At 37.9% G+C, this 18194-nt stretch overlaps 1 protein-coding gene across 2 annotated transcripts in view; it reads left to right on the top strand.

Annotated features, from left to right (window-relative positions):
- LOC145693410 (uncharacterized) overlaps window positions 1–18194 on the top strand; it is a 185817-nt gene that overhangs the window by 106322 nt on the left and 61301 nt on the right. The window lies entirely within an intron of this gene.

The following is an 18194-nucleotide window of genomic DNA, read 5'->3' as shown; positions in this document are numbered from 1 at the left end:
TTGCGTAATTAAAACTTTTAGGTGAAATGCCTTCTTTAATTACCAGGAAATATGACTCTAGTTTGACTAGATCGTGGTTTAAAACAAATATTAAGATATGGGTTAAGAATGTAATTCAGCACGGTATCTATATATTAAAATAAAATGCTAGGTTTATGTTTGTCTCCAAAGAAAAGCTTATATGTTTGTTTTCAATTCTTTCGACAATGAGATCTCGAAAACCACAAGTGCTAGAAACGTACCGTTTTCACTGGTCGATACCAAATTTTGTGTAGGTTGTCTAGTTCTAACTGAATATTTCAAAGCGTGGCCATTATTTCTTTATTACATTTTTTAGGTATACACTGGAAGTTTTAAAGTTTTGAAATTTTAAAAAAGTAAATTATCATATCCTTTGGGTTTACGTTCCAACACAACATAGTTGTATACAGGGATTGTATATCCCTCAGGCGTTTGTTTCATGGCCAAATTAATGAAAAACGAAGGATAACCATTTCTTCAGACTAACAAAGTACATTTGCGAAGTGTCCCCTCGGGATTCATGTAAAACTGATTTAAATGCAAAGTTCTCCATGGCTCAGTGTGTATTGTACTAATTTTAGCGGCCCATATGGGTAATTTGCATATTTATGAGCCTTCATATACCCGGAATTCAATCATACACTACTATAACGCTCGGGAGGCACTTCGTGAATAGACATTGCAGACTAATATCAGTTACGCTTACGTTTTTGATATTGACAAATCAAACAATTTCTGACTAGAAAAGTACTGTAGGTATAAACAAACTCTCTACAACATTGGTGTCATAATTTTACAACATTTCCGTGAGTGATTGTTATTACTTCCATGTTATACTACGTATAACAAGGAAGTTTTGTATCATGAACAAAATGCCTAATGTAAATCTAGATACGACCAGATTTTGGGGAAGATCTACCATATCCTATTTACGTCTGTGTGTATGTATGTGTGTGTTCAGAAAGCATTTCGTCAACAATAAATCACGTAAAAGATCACATATAGAAACGGGGCCCTGCACAACTTTTTAATGGTTCAATTTGTGAAGTGCCTCACATTTAACATGCAATACCTTGCAAATGGTGCAAGCTACCGTAAAACTCACTATACCAATGAATTTCCGAGAAAATTTTGTATGAATTTGATGTATCACATGCACCTATTCCTATTTGAAAAACCGAAAGTTGGCGGATCCAAGATGGCGAATCCAAGATGGCGGCTGGTGTGGATAACACATGTCAGAGAAGCAGTACTTCCTCCAATTTGTTTTGCATATGCCCACATTCATGTTCAGTTACATCTAAAGAAAGCGTTATACTAGAGTATGAATTCTGGATATATGAAGGCCCATAAATATGTGAATTACCCGTATGGGCTGCTAAAATTCGTACAATACAATTTGGGCCGTGGAGAACTTTGCATTTAAATCAATTTTAGGCGAATCCTGAGGGGACACTTCGCGAATGTACCGTACCTTGTAAGATGAATCTATATTGGTTGGAGTGTTTTGAGCAATGAACACCATATATCACTGACATTATAATTAATTGTGTATATAATGAATTTGCTTCTTACATACTGCGTGCAAGAAGAAAGGAAACACAAATCATACATGAATTAGAAACTCCGACTGGAAGTAGGCTCAACCTTGCAAACGGCACTAAGAAAAAAAAAATTGTAGGTGGCGTACTTAAAAAGATAGGTTACATGCGTAATTCCTGTAGTTTTTGGACTTAACGTACAGCAGACGTATAACTGAAAACGCATGTTTTATAATACTTTCTGTATAAGTGTTCCATCTATACGTACTTTCCGTATGAAACAATGTAGGCGGTCAGGATCTCACATATAAATGGACGTATATAACATATAGCTGACGAAGGTAACATAAGTATATGCATGTGATATACGGAAAACTGTTAGATGTCAGGCATCCTGCAACGGCATGATGTAACATCTAAGGGCAGTGCCTATGTAGCATACAGATAACGTATGCTCCGTCCTGATTTCTATAGTAAGCAAGAGTCTACCGTATATTTGTACAATATACCGCTGTCCGGAGAACGGATTTTTCTCTGTGGGTGCGAGATATTGAAAAAATATTGGAAATAATCTCTCCTTTATGGTCTCTTGCAGATTATTATTATTATTATTATTGAGACGTCCTTCGCTTCTGTCTGTAAGGGGACATGTACAGATGTCCTGAAGAATGGCGAGGAGATTCATGCTCATATATGAATGATGCGCTGTGTAGAGAGCGCAGGTTCAGCTAGTACAATATCAAAGTTGTAAATGATGTTGAGGCATATTACTACTACTTGGTTCTAGCTCTATACTTTTTTTTTCTTTTCATAGTTCTAAGAGAAATCTTGAAGGTAATAAGCCGAAATAATTTACCATCTCAGGATTTCGATGTGAATTTGTCGATGAATTATGCTATTCGTTGATGATGCTTGTTCGTGATTCAATTATTTTTTGTTGTAAATCGCATAATAGCAACAACAATAACTACAATAAAATATTATTATTTGACCCTTAAGCAAAACATAACTCCCTCGTGACTATATAGTTAACGTATATCACTGGAGAGACGGGTTTGATTCTCAGTGGGAGCTCATATGATTCAGATTCCACGTTAACTTGTAGGTCCACGTTTCATATAGCCTCAGTGCTGATCGGAACGCAAACTTTAAATCAACGAATTAACCAAAACAACTTGTTTCGTAAGCATTGAAATAAAATATTTTCCCCCATGAGCGCTATCCTATGCTGCTTTAAAATTTTAACGCTTTAAAACGTCGGTCTCAAGGGGGAATACAATTAGATCCAACAATCGCTTCTATTCAAAATCGAACCTAAGGTTCAAAACGCACTATGTTCTCGTTTTAAAACTGTAGCCCTACCAGTCAACAAACTAACGATGTAAGCAATCAATTAAGCCAAAATCTCAAGCTCAAATTTTCTTGTTACCAAGCAAATAAGCTCTATCCTAAGATTTTTATATCAATTAATGAAGAATAATTGATTGTAGCTTAGCGTTCTTTTTCAGAATGGAGACACAATTAAAAGTGAGATCCGAGCCACTACTCGGGTTTGTATCTCAGGCAAGACCTTTACATGGATTCGAACCGGGCATGTACATGAAAGCACGCGCGTTAGCCACGTGCTCAAAAAGAGGCAGGGTAATAAAATGTTCCATATTAAAAAAAAAAGAAGAAAAGACTGAAAAACATTCTCCTATAGCAGAGAAAGTATAGAGAGCCATCACTGTTTCACCTTTATAGCACGCCCTACTTTTCTAACACTGTCACTTTCTCATGTCTCGCTGAAAGTACAAAGAAAGACTTCTTTCTATTGTTCATAGCTTTTACTTTTATTGCAAGAATGCTCATATAACCTGTCAATCAAGAAATCTTAAATATTGGTTTCAATTTGTATTTTGTTGTAGAAAACGCTTGGTTTCATACCAACTAGATAGATAGTTTTCCTGCAGTTCGTTGTGTTGGTATTTAATATCACAAGTACATCTTGGCTAAAATGTAATTACATTTTAGCGAAAAATTAATTCCAAAATCTTATGAACTTTGGAATAATTTAAAATGGCCTTATTTACGGTACTTTAAAATAATGCGTTACATGAGCTACGAGGATAGATCAAATAGTTGATTTCTATTAGATACTGGGGCGCGTAGGCTCAGTGGTAGAGCGTTCAGCTCCGGTGCATCGGGGCCCTGGTTCGATCTCAGCTCGCACCGTGTGGACTTTGTGGTGAACAAACACCGTGCTCGTGGGTTTTCACGGGGTTCTCCCGTTTCCTCCCACTTTCTTCATTCCACCTTTCCACTCATCCCTCATCATCACCGTCTCCTTTAGCCTAACCGGCATAATCGTGGGACGTAAAACTTAGACTTTCTATTAGATAATTTATTTTCGAGCCAAAGGAAGTCAGAAGTATTCGAAAATCAATAGTATGGTCTTATGCTTAAAGTACTGCCTCTAGCTGATACTTTCTCACTATGTGTTCTTCCATAGTAAAGTTGTTAACGTATGGAGTTCGGGTTCGACCTTGGGTGGAGATTCTCGCCTTGGATCCGAGCCACTAAACCTAAATGGTTGTTCTGATTCCTCTTTAAGCAGTAAGTGTCATGTCATATAGACTTGATCAAGAGAAGAAGATTAAAGTCCAATCAATGAACTTCTTACTAGGTGTTTGATTTGTTAGGTTGGTGCTAATAAAAATGTTCGTGGGGGCCGCGGTGGCTCAGTAGTAGGGCGTTCACCTCTGCTGCATGGGGTCCCTGGTTCGATCTCAGCTCGCGCCAAGTGAACTTTGTGGTGGAGAAACACCGTGTGCGTGGTTTTCCTCGGAGTTCCCTCGTTTCCTCCCACTTTCTTCATTTCACCATTTCATTCATTTCTCATCATCACCGTCTCTTTAGCCTAACCGGCATAATCTTGGGACGTAAAACTTAAAGATTTAATTTCATTTAATTTTAAAAATGTTCGACTAATGTGTACCACTTTAAGCGAAAGAAAAAAGTTGTTAAAGTTGTCTCCGGCTTTGCCATCGCTCACCCAGCGATTGGATCCATAATAATAATAAAAAAAAAAAGCATACGAAGAAGCCTCAAGCGCAACCGCGCGTTCTGCCCGACCAGTCATCAGGGACGTTCTTCCCAGCAAAGGAGTGATCGAGATTCCGGAAGAGGTGATAGTCGCTGGGAGAGACATTAGGAGAGTATGGTGGGTGAGTGTTTCCTATTGCAAATTATGGAATACACTGTCCTTTGAAAGACATGTGGACTTTCATGTCGTGAAATATGAGGATATCATGTCTTTTAATCCTTTCTGGATTGCGGACAAGTTAACGGTGCATTTCATGGAGTTCGGCAGTGTAACGATCTTCAGTGATGTCTTCGGTCTTCGCCTCGACAGACCGGACATGCCTACCATAGACCATCATATCAGCAACACCATCTTCTGCGGGCTTTGGAAACTTTGCGGGATGTTGACCATGATCCAACCATTGTCATGGCCGACTGTGGTTGTTGTAGCAGATCCATTTTAATCAGAAATTACTATCTGATGCAGGAAATCTTCCCGGTTAATCCATACACTCAGGAACTGCATATATCCAGACGACGATTCTTGTAAGCCGGTGTCAAATCACGTGGCACTCACTATTCCAACTTTTTTACCTTATCAAATATGCGAAGCCGCCGATGGCAATGATGCCTTCATAAGTCGTTTGCAATTGCATGATCACTTTTCCGAGGGCCAGCTTTCATGATGTTCCTGAGGAGTTAATCAGAACATCTGTTAGTCGGTGACCATTGGGTTTATTTTTGGTGTTGTCACCGGCACGAAATTTCACAAACCAGTGGAGTATGATGCTTTCATTCATCACTCCTGGCTCAATGCACTGTTGAAGGTTTTCGCAGCTAAATCTGCAGAATGTACCACTTTAAATCGTAAAGTAAAATTCTTTGTGCACTTTCACACGACCCTGTTCCACAACTACTTTCTGAATGACTGGGCACTAGGGTGGAGTGAAAAATTGAAGTTTGCACATTGGTATTCTAATAGTGCGTGATTATTGCTCCTTAGTAAGTATTTTAAAAATCAATATTTATTTTCGTTGAAATCTATTATCTTTGGGTGCCACCAGCATGGTTAACCCTTTCCTCCCGCAAAATTTTCCAACTTTTAGGTTGGCGAGCAAAGAGACTAGAGGAATGGTTGATATCCTGCCAAATAATTGTCTTATAAACTTGAACTAAAAAGAATTGAAAGGAGAGTATGTGTTTTTATTCTGCCAAAGCATTTTACAATACGTAGAGTGAAAATATTTCAAATTTTCGTGCTACAAATACAAGGACTGCTACAAATAATGGCAGAAAGGGTGGAATAATACGACGTTTAGAAGAGTCTGTTCAGAGACGTTTGCAATGATTGGTTTGTCTGCTGCACGTAAATGAGTCCCTTTAAGACATTTGCTAGAATCAATTGATGATAAGACAACAGGTCCTCATGCATTTTCTGGACAGATTGGAAGATCATTATTAAATTGTGAAAACCAACCAGTTGTGGAATAAGATGTAATTGAGAGCCATCTTTCAGCTTTCGAGAATTATAATGATCTCAGTGCGGATCAGAAATAATTGTATGAGATTTGCAGGGCTGTTTCAAATGGACATTTTCCTTATTCTTTGGCAAAACGCTATCCAGGAAACATTTCGCACGTTAGGTGGGTTCCTACAGCAAACAGAATTAATCGATTGTATGTAGCTACACCAAACCCTTCAGAAGAATTAAAAGTGCTCTCTCAGTATGTTGTAAAAGTGTATGCGCCAGTTTGGTTCAGCATAAAACAGAAACATTTTTGGACAGATGGATCAAGACATTTCTTCAAAATAATTCAGTTATCGCGCTTCCTTCCTGAAAAGTACAAGGCTGTCATTGATCCTGTACTTCAAAGAAATGGATACTTTGCACATCCTGAAAACATTCTCCTCTCTATGATGACAGATGAGAAGAAACATATCAGAGAACTGGACATAAGGCGAGTCCTTAAAGCAAAAACCTCGCAAATGCCTGGAATCAGAAATTACTACATTCCATTAGTCAATTTTGAAACTGAAGACTACACAGAACTCATAAACTGGACAGATTTGGCTATAACTTGCCCCCCCCACTCTTATTATGGATCTCACTGCTGCGAATATTCATAGTCATTCAAGGTGATATCACAAATATTGAAATTCCGAATATTCCATGCCTTAGCCAAGCTGTAGAACGATGTGTAAAATTGGTGACAGAAGCATCGTCTTGTGTTTGTGGTGTAAGTGCACGAGATGGATACATAAGGGCAAAACTCGAGCCCCGAAGACGTACGCCTGTCTTCAACACAAAGTCAGAGTTTTCTACAGTGTAATGTATGTTGACATGTATCTCCACATATTATTTTGATATGAAGTTTTCCTAGCTCATTTTCAAGAATAGAAAGTAATGTATTTTGTCATGTTTTCACATATTATTTGTATATTAAGATTTCCTAGGTTATTTTCAAACTGAGATCAGAAATGTTCATGTCATTACATGACTTTTCTTATATTTGCAATTAATCTAAAACTTGTGTGAAGATGTCTATTGTAACAGACACTACACACAAAAACCTAAATCTTATGTTTGTACTGAGTGGTGTATTTTTGTCATCTTTCTTTCACATATCATATTATAAAGCTTTCTTAGCTTATATTCAAACAGACAAGAATGACAAATCGCGTCACTAACTTCTCTAATATTATTAATATACAGTATTTATCAATGATGCCTGTAGTCGAGTATATACGTAGGGTAATACAGACTACACATAAATCTAGTCCAATTTTACGTACAAGGTACTGTTCTTTTTTATGTTTGTTCACATATGTTTATAAAGATTTTCCAACTGATTTTCAAACTAAGAAACAAAAAAGTTGATGTTATGAAACTTGTGTAATATTTGTAATAATTATAAAGATGTTGTATTCGAATATAGCATATATGTAAGATACTTAGTTTCATTTTTCCATTCAAGTATAATGTAAAAAATATAAGTACGTTACAACTAACTTTTCGAGCCCTCTATATCTATAACATTAAAAGGAACTGACTCAGAGGAGTGAGGTTTCTGTTATACAATATTGTTGTATAACAACTTTTCCGAAAAAAAAAAGCCTCATTTCACAATACTGTTAAAAATACATATTTCAGCCAAATTTCAAGTCTGTATAGCACCCAAAGGAAATGACTCAGGAGACTAATATTTCTGTGGCACAGTACTCTAATGGTAAGACAACTTTTTCTCTCTATTAGAAAATATAATACAGAAAAAATAATTTTGCCCCTTTTACCAATATTAATAAAAATATTGGATTTCAGCCAAATTTCAAGTCCCGTGTGGCACCCAAAGGAATTAATTAATGAGACTAATATTTTTCTGATACAGTACTCTAATGATAAGGCAACTTTTCAGCCCTATTAGAAAAATTAATTCCCAAAACAATTTTTTGACCACTATTTCACTCCACCCTACTGGGCACCCCAGTTCGTTTCTTGAATGTGTTAAGAGTTCGTTACGTTATATACATCACCTTTCTTCATTCATAGATTGAGTTATAGAGGTTGTTTCCCATTACTTCCAAACTCTTTTGTACACTGTCAAGAAGATATTCACATTCATTGACAAGTCTACATATGCCATAAGCAAATACAAGTAATTGTTAAGACTATCCAATATTAGTCCTTTGGCTGTTACCTAACACAAATGTAATAATTAACGAGGCTAGAGTTTCCGTTCTTGGGATAATTGCGAATTCCGAGAGAATCAGACTTATTTGTTTTTATTGTAATGCCCTGCTCTACCGAAACATTAAAAGTGTATAATTTGGTCGCTGTAAATTCTTTTGATATTCACAATTTATTTGGTATGGTTCATTTATTTCAGTTGTAGTTGTTATGATATGTTCTTTGTTTGTTCATAAATACAATTGTTCTGTAAATCAATCTTATGAATAAGGAGAGCCGTAGCTAGATATTTCGGCGCCCGGGGCGAAGTAGAATTCGGCGCCCCTACACTCACCTTACCAATAATTATTATATATATATATATATATATATATATATATATATATATATATATATATAAGAAAAGCAGCTTTTGTTGTTATGCTACACTGAATTTTTATTAATCTTCTTGGAAGACCATTGCAAGAACCAAAAACGATCATGGTGTATCCTTTTTCAAAAAGAGTCTTATTTTGGACTTTTTGTTAAATTTGACAAAACTACCTTTGGTTGTATACAAATTCACTAGGAGAACAGTTATGAAAAGTTATTATTTACAACGTTTCATACTATCGATTAGAAATGAAATTTCAGTACATTAAGAACTATTTCCTTTTAAATTGTTCGAAATGGGTGACAGTATTAATTTTCAGTAATAATTGTAAAATTTTAAATTTTATTCTGTATGTGACCACATCAATAGCATTTTAATTTCGATCTTTTTACGATAAGAAATATTTTGTGAAATGTAACGGAAATTCAGAAGGAGTCTTCTTTGTGAATTTCTAAGTATTGATAGATGGTGGTGAAGAAAATGTTCAATGATTGTACTTAAAATTCAAAATATACTTTGGCTACTACTAGGGATGCGCACGAGTCGAGACATGTCTCGGATCTCGACTCGACTCGGCTCGAATTCGAGTCGGGACACACTTTGTAAAATTCGAGACGAGTCGAGACAAATGTATTTCTAGACTCGAATTTTCGAGTTGAGACTCGAGTCGAGTCGAGACAGCTGGTAAAAATCTCGACTCGACTCGAATGTCTCGAAAATCTTTCTATAATATTATTTTGAAGAAAGTACTCAGAAACACTCGGCGCGAGAATTTTGGAAACTGCAGGACTTGTCAGGTGTTCGAGGAGTGGCGAAACCAAGGGGAAAATACGTCCAAATGTCGAGGGGTTGGGCGTCCCCCACCTCATTAGAGATGTCAGACGTCGTAGGTTGGGGAGATGGTAAAACAGAACAGGCAGCGAACTGCGTTGCAACTAAGATCAAATTTAATGCTGGGCAAAGTATGAGTGTGTCTGAACTAGTATCAAATTTCCGGAGATTTTGAACCTTTTTTTTTAACAAAACATTTTTTTCGATTTTCCGGAAAAATTGAAAAAAAAATAAAAATGTTTATTAGGTTAATTTTACTAGTAATGATCTCTCTATTTTTCAAACACGTGAAAAATGTAAGTTCAAAAATTTCAACATTGCGAATATTAAAAAAATAGCACTCGAAAATAAAACTATTCCAATTATTTTCTATATATTAAAATACTAGATTTACGCTATATGTTTCTTTGTCTTCAATCGTTTCAACAATGAAATCTCGAACCCACAAGTGCTAGAAACCGGTGTTGGGCAAATTTCAATTGAATTAACAATTAACAATTAATCTGTAAATTTAATTGTTAATTGCAATTAGCAATTGAAGTAAGTAATGGTTAATTGTTAATTGCAGTTGGCCATTAATAATTGAGAATCAATTCCAATTAATCAATTGATTAAAAGTAATTGCAGTGGAAAGTAATTGCAATTGAATTCAGTCATTCAATTGCAATTGAAATTAATTGGCAATTACTGTGTATTTCAGATGTAAAGCATCACGGGCAATAGCCAATGGTGCACGATATTCCGCGCGGTGTTGCCGGATCATGGACTCCCCTTTCTATTCTCGCTCTTCCTCCAGTTGAGGTTATGACACATACATTTGCAACATTATTCGCAATGTAAATATACTATTCCAGCAAACTCAAGAATTTTGACTGTGCATCCTAGAAGTATATATAGCAATTAAATTACTTACCTATTAACTTTTCCAGTGGATATGCTAAACACTCGTCTTCAACACTACTTTCACTATGTCAGTTAATATTTCGTCATTGTCTGAATCTGTCTTTTGTAAATTTATTATCATGGGCTAAAAGAAATGTAAACACAAAAAATAATTCTTCGAGACTGATTTCGTAGCACCTTATTTTTTATTTTTATTTATTTATTTTTTTTAAAGAAGGCTCAGCACTTGTACTCGATTTGCTTAAAGACATTGTCAACTATAATTTTGGAGAAGAAACGAACTACAACGAAAGAAAGTAACCCAGACACTGATGAATTCTGTTTATGCTAGAAGAGAACTTACGTTCCAACACAACTAACACCTTTGTTTCCTTCTCAGTTTTCATAACAAATAACTTTCTTGGGCTTGGTCTAAGTCACACAAAAACAATCCATCTGATTCCTTAATGATCGAGTTTGTTTTGGGTTACGATAATTTACGAGACCATTTAGACGCCTGGTGCTTTTGAATCCCTGCTAGAGGAGGAAAGAGGGAATAAGTGGTCGCATATATGTAAGGTAGTGAAACGTGAAGAAAAAAAACATACTGCGTTTTTTCTGTCGAGTAAGGAAAAATTTATCCCGAAGTAAATTTCAAAACAATATTACGAACTTCCCATACTTTGTTCTTACGATGTTAGGCATATTATATATATATAAATGAATCAGATTCCAAAGGCGTGTAGCCACGGGGCAAAAGGGGGCCCTGTCTTTCCAAACTATTTCCAACTCCAAAATGAGGTTCGTGGTATGTGTTTAATAAACTTATTTAATAGTTAATGCAAATGAGAGACGTTTATAATAAAATATGATTTTAAAAAAAAATCAAACATCATCAATGCGGTTTCTGTACCTAATTAAAACAACTAAAATTAACCATATGCTTTATATTCTCATTTCCCTAACTGAGAGCACACCGTATGAACTCTCTATTAGATTATTGCATAATAATATCTGAGTTGATATTTTTTCGAGTTTTTTTTTCCTTTACTGTTTTAACCCATATAAATACAAAGTCAGATAAACAGACTGCTATAAACAGCATTTGTTTTCTTATGAATAGGTTATTGATTCATCTACAATCCGGTTTTCAACTCAGTACTGTCAACATCCGTCTTTTGATAAGGTAGCATCGTGAAAATATAACATGTGTATAGTATGTATGGTGAGTTAAAATGCTTTCATATTCTGAAAGAGATCATTTGTTCTCTTTTAAATGTGTAAAAAGCTTTCCTCCCCCTGAAAGTAATGTTCCCCTAGAACAACCTGCTGGTTACACCCATGATTATTCTGTAATAAAAGTTGAGTTCTATTTCCAAATTGAAGAAAAATCCACTGGAAATTAGACGCGGGACTCATCGCTCGTTTTACTAATTGTTTTATATGGAAACCTTTAAAAGCGTGTATCATAACAACCAGTTGACATAAAAAGATGTAGTTTTCACGTATGTGTTCGTAATTCTTTTCTCTACTTCGTAAAGTGAGCAGTTGATGTGCTAATACAATATTTCTAATAAGCGCCTCTGGTATTGTCAAGATTCGCAGTAGCGCGAGAAGTCAGCGTGCGGACTGCTTGTCGCGAATTGTCAACACCGCTCAAAGCCAATTGGACGCCGCGTGAAGCCAACTCAAGGCCATGCCACTTATCATCTGAAATCTGTTATAATTCAATTGCAATTGATTTCCACAGCAATTACTTTCAATTGATTGATCAATTGCAATTGATTTTCACTGATTAATTTTCAACATTGTAGTTCAGAGAGGGCGTGGGACAATGAAAACTTTAGCCACGACCAATTGACTCACCACCCATCGTGGCCCACGACCCACCATGAACCACTCTCACCCACTGTGACCCACAGACCCACCAAAACCCATTGTCATCAACTCTGACCCATGATTCACGCCCCTTCTCTACTGACTAAAGAGTTTGAACTTGTAATAAAACAAGCCTATGAAATTATCACTCATCGGAGTTTGAATTTCTACGATCAGTCGCTCAAGCACCGCTCTATTACAATAACGGTGGATCTGACCTTTCTAATACAAATAAAATAGAGAGTTTGTTTGTGTATGTCTGTCTTTGTGCGGGCTGTGGACCAGACGAGTGGACCGAAACTTTTCAAAATTTGGTCACGGGTAGCTTGGTCTAGGCCCCATATCAAGACGAAGAGTTTTTTTTTTAAATTTCGAACTAAGTGGGTCTCAGGGGGACGTTTTCCGGGACCGGCCTGGGAACCAGACAAGTTGACCGAGAGTAGCAAATTTTGGTCACGGATACCTTGGTCCAGGTCCCACACTATGGAAAGGCGTTTTTGACAAAATTCGAACCAGGGGGTCTCAGGGGGGCGTTTACCGAGACATGTAAAAGTAGTAGAAAATGACCGATATTAGTGTCGATTTCATAGTTTTCGCGGTCGCTGAGATCAATGGTGACACTACCATTAGCGATGACTTTCAAATTTATCCACCGTTGTATGCGGGCCTTAGGTCACCAGAGAGAATTCCGAGACATGTAAAAATAATCCAAAATGACCGATATTAATGTCAAATTCATAGTTTTCGGGGTCGCTGAGCTCAATGGTGAAATTCAAGACCGCGTTTAATTTCACATTTAGCTCCCATTAGCTAAGGAACGGAGGCATTATAAAGGGGATCAAAAGACATGTAATAATAATCCACAATGACCGATATGAGTGTCAAATCCGTAGTTTTCGCGACCGCTGAGATCAATGGTGATACTTTCATTAGCGATGATTTTCAAATGTAGCCACCATTGTATGCGGGCCAGGAGTCACCAGGGTGGAGAATTGCAAGACATGTGAAATAATGGAAAATGACCGATATTAGTGTCAAATCCATAGTTTTCGCTGTCGCTGAGATGAATGGTGATACTTCCACAGGCGTTGACTTCTAAATGCAGCCCCCATCGGCTGCGGGCCAAAGGCGTTGTTTTTTGAAAATTGGAACCAGAGGATCATAGGGGCATTTAAGGGGATATGTAAAAAGTAGAAAATGGCAGATGGTAGTGTCACATTCATAGTTTTCGCGGTATCGGCTGGGGGCCAGAGAAGATTTTTTTCACAATTCCAAGGGGGTCTGAGGGGGCGTTCACCGGGACATGTAAAAGTAGTAGAAAATGACCAATATTTGTGTCGAATCCATATTTATCGGGGTTGCTCAGATGTATAGTGACACTCCCGATAGTGTTTACGTTCAAATTCATCCCCCATCGGCCTTCCCAATGAAAACACATGTACGTTGTTGGATATATATTCACACAAAATATGTCCAATTTTAGAAATGTTTCTTAATTGTTCTCCTGTTGTTTAGTTTGTTTACATTGATATTTTATCTGGTCCTTGCGAAGAACGGGCACAACAGCTAGCACGAAATGGTAAAGTGTTTGTCATGGACCAAATTACAATGAATTCAATTATATAGATAATTATTATAATTATCATTGAAAATTATTTCCTTGTTGAATTATAGATACTTTCAGTTGAAAAAAGAATAAAATTTGAAAGTCCCAAATCAACGTAAAGCAGACCAACATAAAGGGAAAATGTATAAAATTTTCCATATAATTAAGCGTACCGTACAAACTTAAAATTTCCATGTAATTAAGCTAAATTTCTATTTTTGTGTCGTTTTGTGAGCTTATTTCCACGTTTTGTGCGAAACCGGAAATGGGTCAATGTTATCCTACAAATATGGCGGAACAAGTTAATTCTGTTCCGTCAGGAACGATTTCGAGATCGTTTCCTTCACATCGTCTTGTCGTGTTTTCTGCCGTTTTCTAAGCCTATTTCTACGTTTTGTGAATCAATTGTAGTGGGTCAAAATGGGCATTCAATGTGGGAAGAAAAATGACCCACTCTCCCACCAGTATCGAATTTCGAGGTCGCTTTTTCGCATTGTTTAGTGCATGTTTTGTACCGTTTCTACGCATATTTTCACGTTTTCTGCGCCACCGAAAGTGGGTCAAAGAGGACCTACAAATATGGCAGAAAAAGGCATATTCATCCCACATTCAAGGTCCATTTTGACCCATTTTATGCACAAAGCGACAGAAATCATGCATAAAAATGTGAAGGAAACGACATCGACATTCGATGACGACGGAACAGCATTAAGTTACTCCGCTATACTTGTAGGCCATTTTGACCAATTTTTGTTGTCCCACTAAAGTGGAAATAGGAGCACTGAACGGTACAAAACAAGCACTATACGATGCGAAAGAAACGACCTCTAAATTCGATAGTGGCGGAACAATGGCTCTTTTTCCTCACTCCTTGATGGACCATTTTGACGCATTTCTGGTAATGCTCAAAACGTGGAAGTAGGCGAACGGAACGGTACAAAATACACACTAAACGATGTGAAGAAATCGTCCTCCAAATTCGTTGGTGGCGGAACAGCATTAACTTGTTTCGTTATATTCGTAGGTCCATTTTGACCCACATCCGGTGACGCACAAAACGTACAAAACAGACACTGAACGATGCGAAAGAAACGACCCCGAAATTCGATAGTGGCGGAACAGTGAGCCATTTAGGTCCCACTTTGAAGGCCTGTTTAACTCGCTCACTTCCCACTCCCGGTGACTCACAAGACGAGAAAGTAGGCACAGAAAACTTTTTAAAAAATAGTCAATAAACGATGCGAAAGAAACGGCCTAGAAATTCGATAGTGGCGGAACAGTGGGTCATTTTCGTCACACTTCTGGTGACGCACAAAACGTGGAAACAGGGGCACGAAACGGCACGAAACATTCACTAGTCGATGCGAAAAGAAGGACCTCGAAATTCGGTAGTGGTGGAGCAGTGGGTCATTTTCGTCCCACCTTCGAGGCCCATTTTGACTCTTCCAGTGACGCACAAATCGTCGAAATAGGCGCACAAAAGGGAACGCGATGTGAAATTAACGACCTCGAAATTCGATAGTGGCGGAACTCTTGGACATTTTAGTCCCATCTTGGAAGCCCATTTTGACCCACTTCCGGTGACGCACAAAACGTGAAAATACGCGTTCAAAACGGCAAGAAACTGGCACAAAACGATGCGTAAGAAGCGACATCGAAATTCGTTGGTGACGGAACAGTGATTCATTTTCGTCCCACCTTGGGGACTTGGAGCTCCTCCGTGGCTAAGCGGTTAGCGTATGCGCCTTTGGCGCGGGAGACCCGGGTTCGATCCCCGGCCGGAGCTCATGTGGTTCGGATTCCACGTTAATCAGTAGGTCCGCGTCTCACATAGCCTCGCTGCTGAACGGGACGCTAAACTGAAATTCAACTCAACTCAACCACCTTGGGGACTCATTCTAACTCACTTCCCATGACGCACAAAACGTGGAAGTGGACACACAAAACGGCACAAAACGATGTGAAGGCAACGACCTCGAAATTTATTGGTGGCGGAACAGCAATAACTTGTTCCGCCATATTAGTAGGCCCATTTTGACCCACTTCCGGTGACGCACAAAATGTGGGAATAGGCTCACAAAGCGACACAAAACACGCACAAAAGATGTAAAATAAAGTACCTAGAAATTCGTTGCTGGCAGAACATGTTAATGACGCCGTCCCGTGAGCACCAATATAAATATATACTGTAGTTCTTGCCATCGAGGCTGAGAACTGCACGGTCTAATTTTTTTTAGCCAAAGTAGAAGCCCAACCGGGATAGTGATGTCAACCGGCTCGGCTCGGTTCAACTGAGCGAACAGCTTGAGCTGGCTTGGTTGAGATGACCCATCGACTCGCTCGATTGGAGCCAATGGCTCGAACCAGCTCCGTTGAAACGAGTTCATAGGCTGGGTTCGAATCAGCTCAACTTGAGTCGATGGCTCGAACCGGCTCGGTTGGGGTAAGCAATCAGCTCGGTTCGGTTCAGCTCGTGTGAGCCACCGGCTCGAGCAGGCTCGGTTAAATGAGCTGTTGGCTCAGTTCACTTCTCTGTTCGGCTCGATAAGTTAATGAGCTGTTAGAGAGCCGCTTGAGTCGTTAACAACCCTAAACCCAGGTCGGGCAGTTTTGAACATGTTTGGCTGGAGTCCTATAACTTTTAACAATTTTTGGCTAGAGCCCGAATACTTGCTCCTCCTCAACTCAAACCTAGAACCTCGTGACCGACATCCTTGCCTCCTGAGGATTTCTTGACGACCGAGCTCAACAGTCAACTAATTTTTAGTATTCAGATACAAAGAGCCTATATTCCATGTTTATACACGGTGTTATAATAATAATTTGTAGTAGTAGTAGTATCATGGACAATTATATTGTCTATGTAGGATACTTGAAGAGAGAAGTACTTGGAACTACACAAAGGATTTAGCTCGGATTGGCTCGTTTTGGCTCGACTCGACTGGAATCTCGATCCGAATTGAGTCAGTTTTGGGAAATTTTTCGAGCCGAGTTCTCGAGTCGAGCTCAAAGATGTCTGCTTCAAGTCGAGTCGAGTTTTAAAGAAAACTCGCTCGAACTCGCTCGTGCCCATCTCTTTTGTATGCATGACGGGCATATAGAGTTCTTTCGAGGGGGATAGAATCATAAACATAATATATTTAAAAAATCCTTAGTTTCACGACTTTCTTCCCAGGGGGGAGGGGCGAAGAGATGGTAGTTATCCAGCATTTCTTATAAGTACCTTTTTGAAATATGTAAAACAGTAACAAGTGGACAACACAATATACACATATCTTCTTATCTTCATTTTTAATTGCTGATTTCAATTGCAATTAACAATTACAATTTTCAATTGCAATTAACAATTACAATTTTCAATTGTCAATTGCAATTAACAAATGTTTCAATTGCACTTTTTGCAATTGACAGTTAGCAATTAAGTTTCAATTGCCTGGTGACCAATTAACAATTAACAATTGACGAAAAGTTTATTGCAAATTTCATTATTGAATTCAATTGCAATTGAAATTAATTGTCAATTACAAATTGAAATCAATTGCAATTGATTTTCAGAGCAATTACTTTCAATTGATTGATCAATTGCAATTGATTTCAATTGATTTTGCCCAACACTGCTGGAAACGTGCCGTTTTCATTTGTCGATTCCAAATTTTGTATAAATTGTCTTGTTCTAATTGAATATTTTAAAACAATGGCCATTAGTTCTTTATTATATTTTTAGGGGTACACTAGAAGTGCTGTGGGGGCGCGGTGCCTCAGTAGTAGAGCGTTCACCCCCGGTGCTTGGGGTCCCTGGTTCGATCCCACCTCGCACCATGTGGACTTTGTGGTAGACTCGTGGGTTTTCTCGGGTTCTCCCGTTTCCTCACACTTTCTTCATTCCACCATTTCATTAATTTCTCATGATTACCGCCTCCTTTAGCCTAACCGGTATAACTGTGGGACGTAAAACTAAAGATTTCATTTCACTAGAAGTCCTGAAATTTGTGAAAAAGTAAAGCATCATATCCTACGAGTTATATATTACAACATTACATAGTTGTATATAGGGGTTGTATATTTGCCAGGCGTTTGTTTCATGGCCAAATGATAATGAAAACGAAGGATAACCATTTCTCCAGTCTAAGATTAATCTTCATTGTTTGGAGAGTTTTTTTCCTTGCCCAATAAACACCGTTTATCACTGACATAATTAATTGTGTGTGTAATTTATTTACTTATTAAATAATGCATGCAAATGCATGCATACACGATATGGGCATTCAATAAATGGATACTTGAAAATTTGAATTCAATTATCTATACAAGCCG

Source organism: Thermobia domestica, chromosome 8 (genome assembly GCF_964235325.1).
Source record: "Thermobia domestica chromosome 8, izTheDome1.hap1.1, whole genome shotgun sequence".
In the NCBI taxonomy this organism is placed as follows: domain Eukaryota; kingdom Metazoa; phylum Arthropoda; class Insecta; order Zygentoma; family Lepismatidae; genus Thermobia; species Thermobia domestica.
The sequence above is the reverse complement of the archived record's forward strand: the minus strand, read 5'-3'. Positions and strand labels throughout refer to the sequence as shown.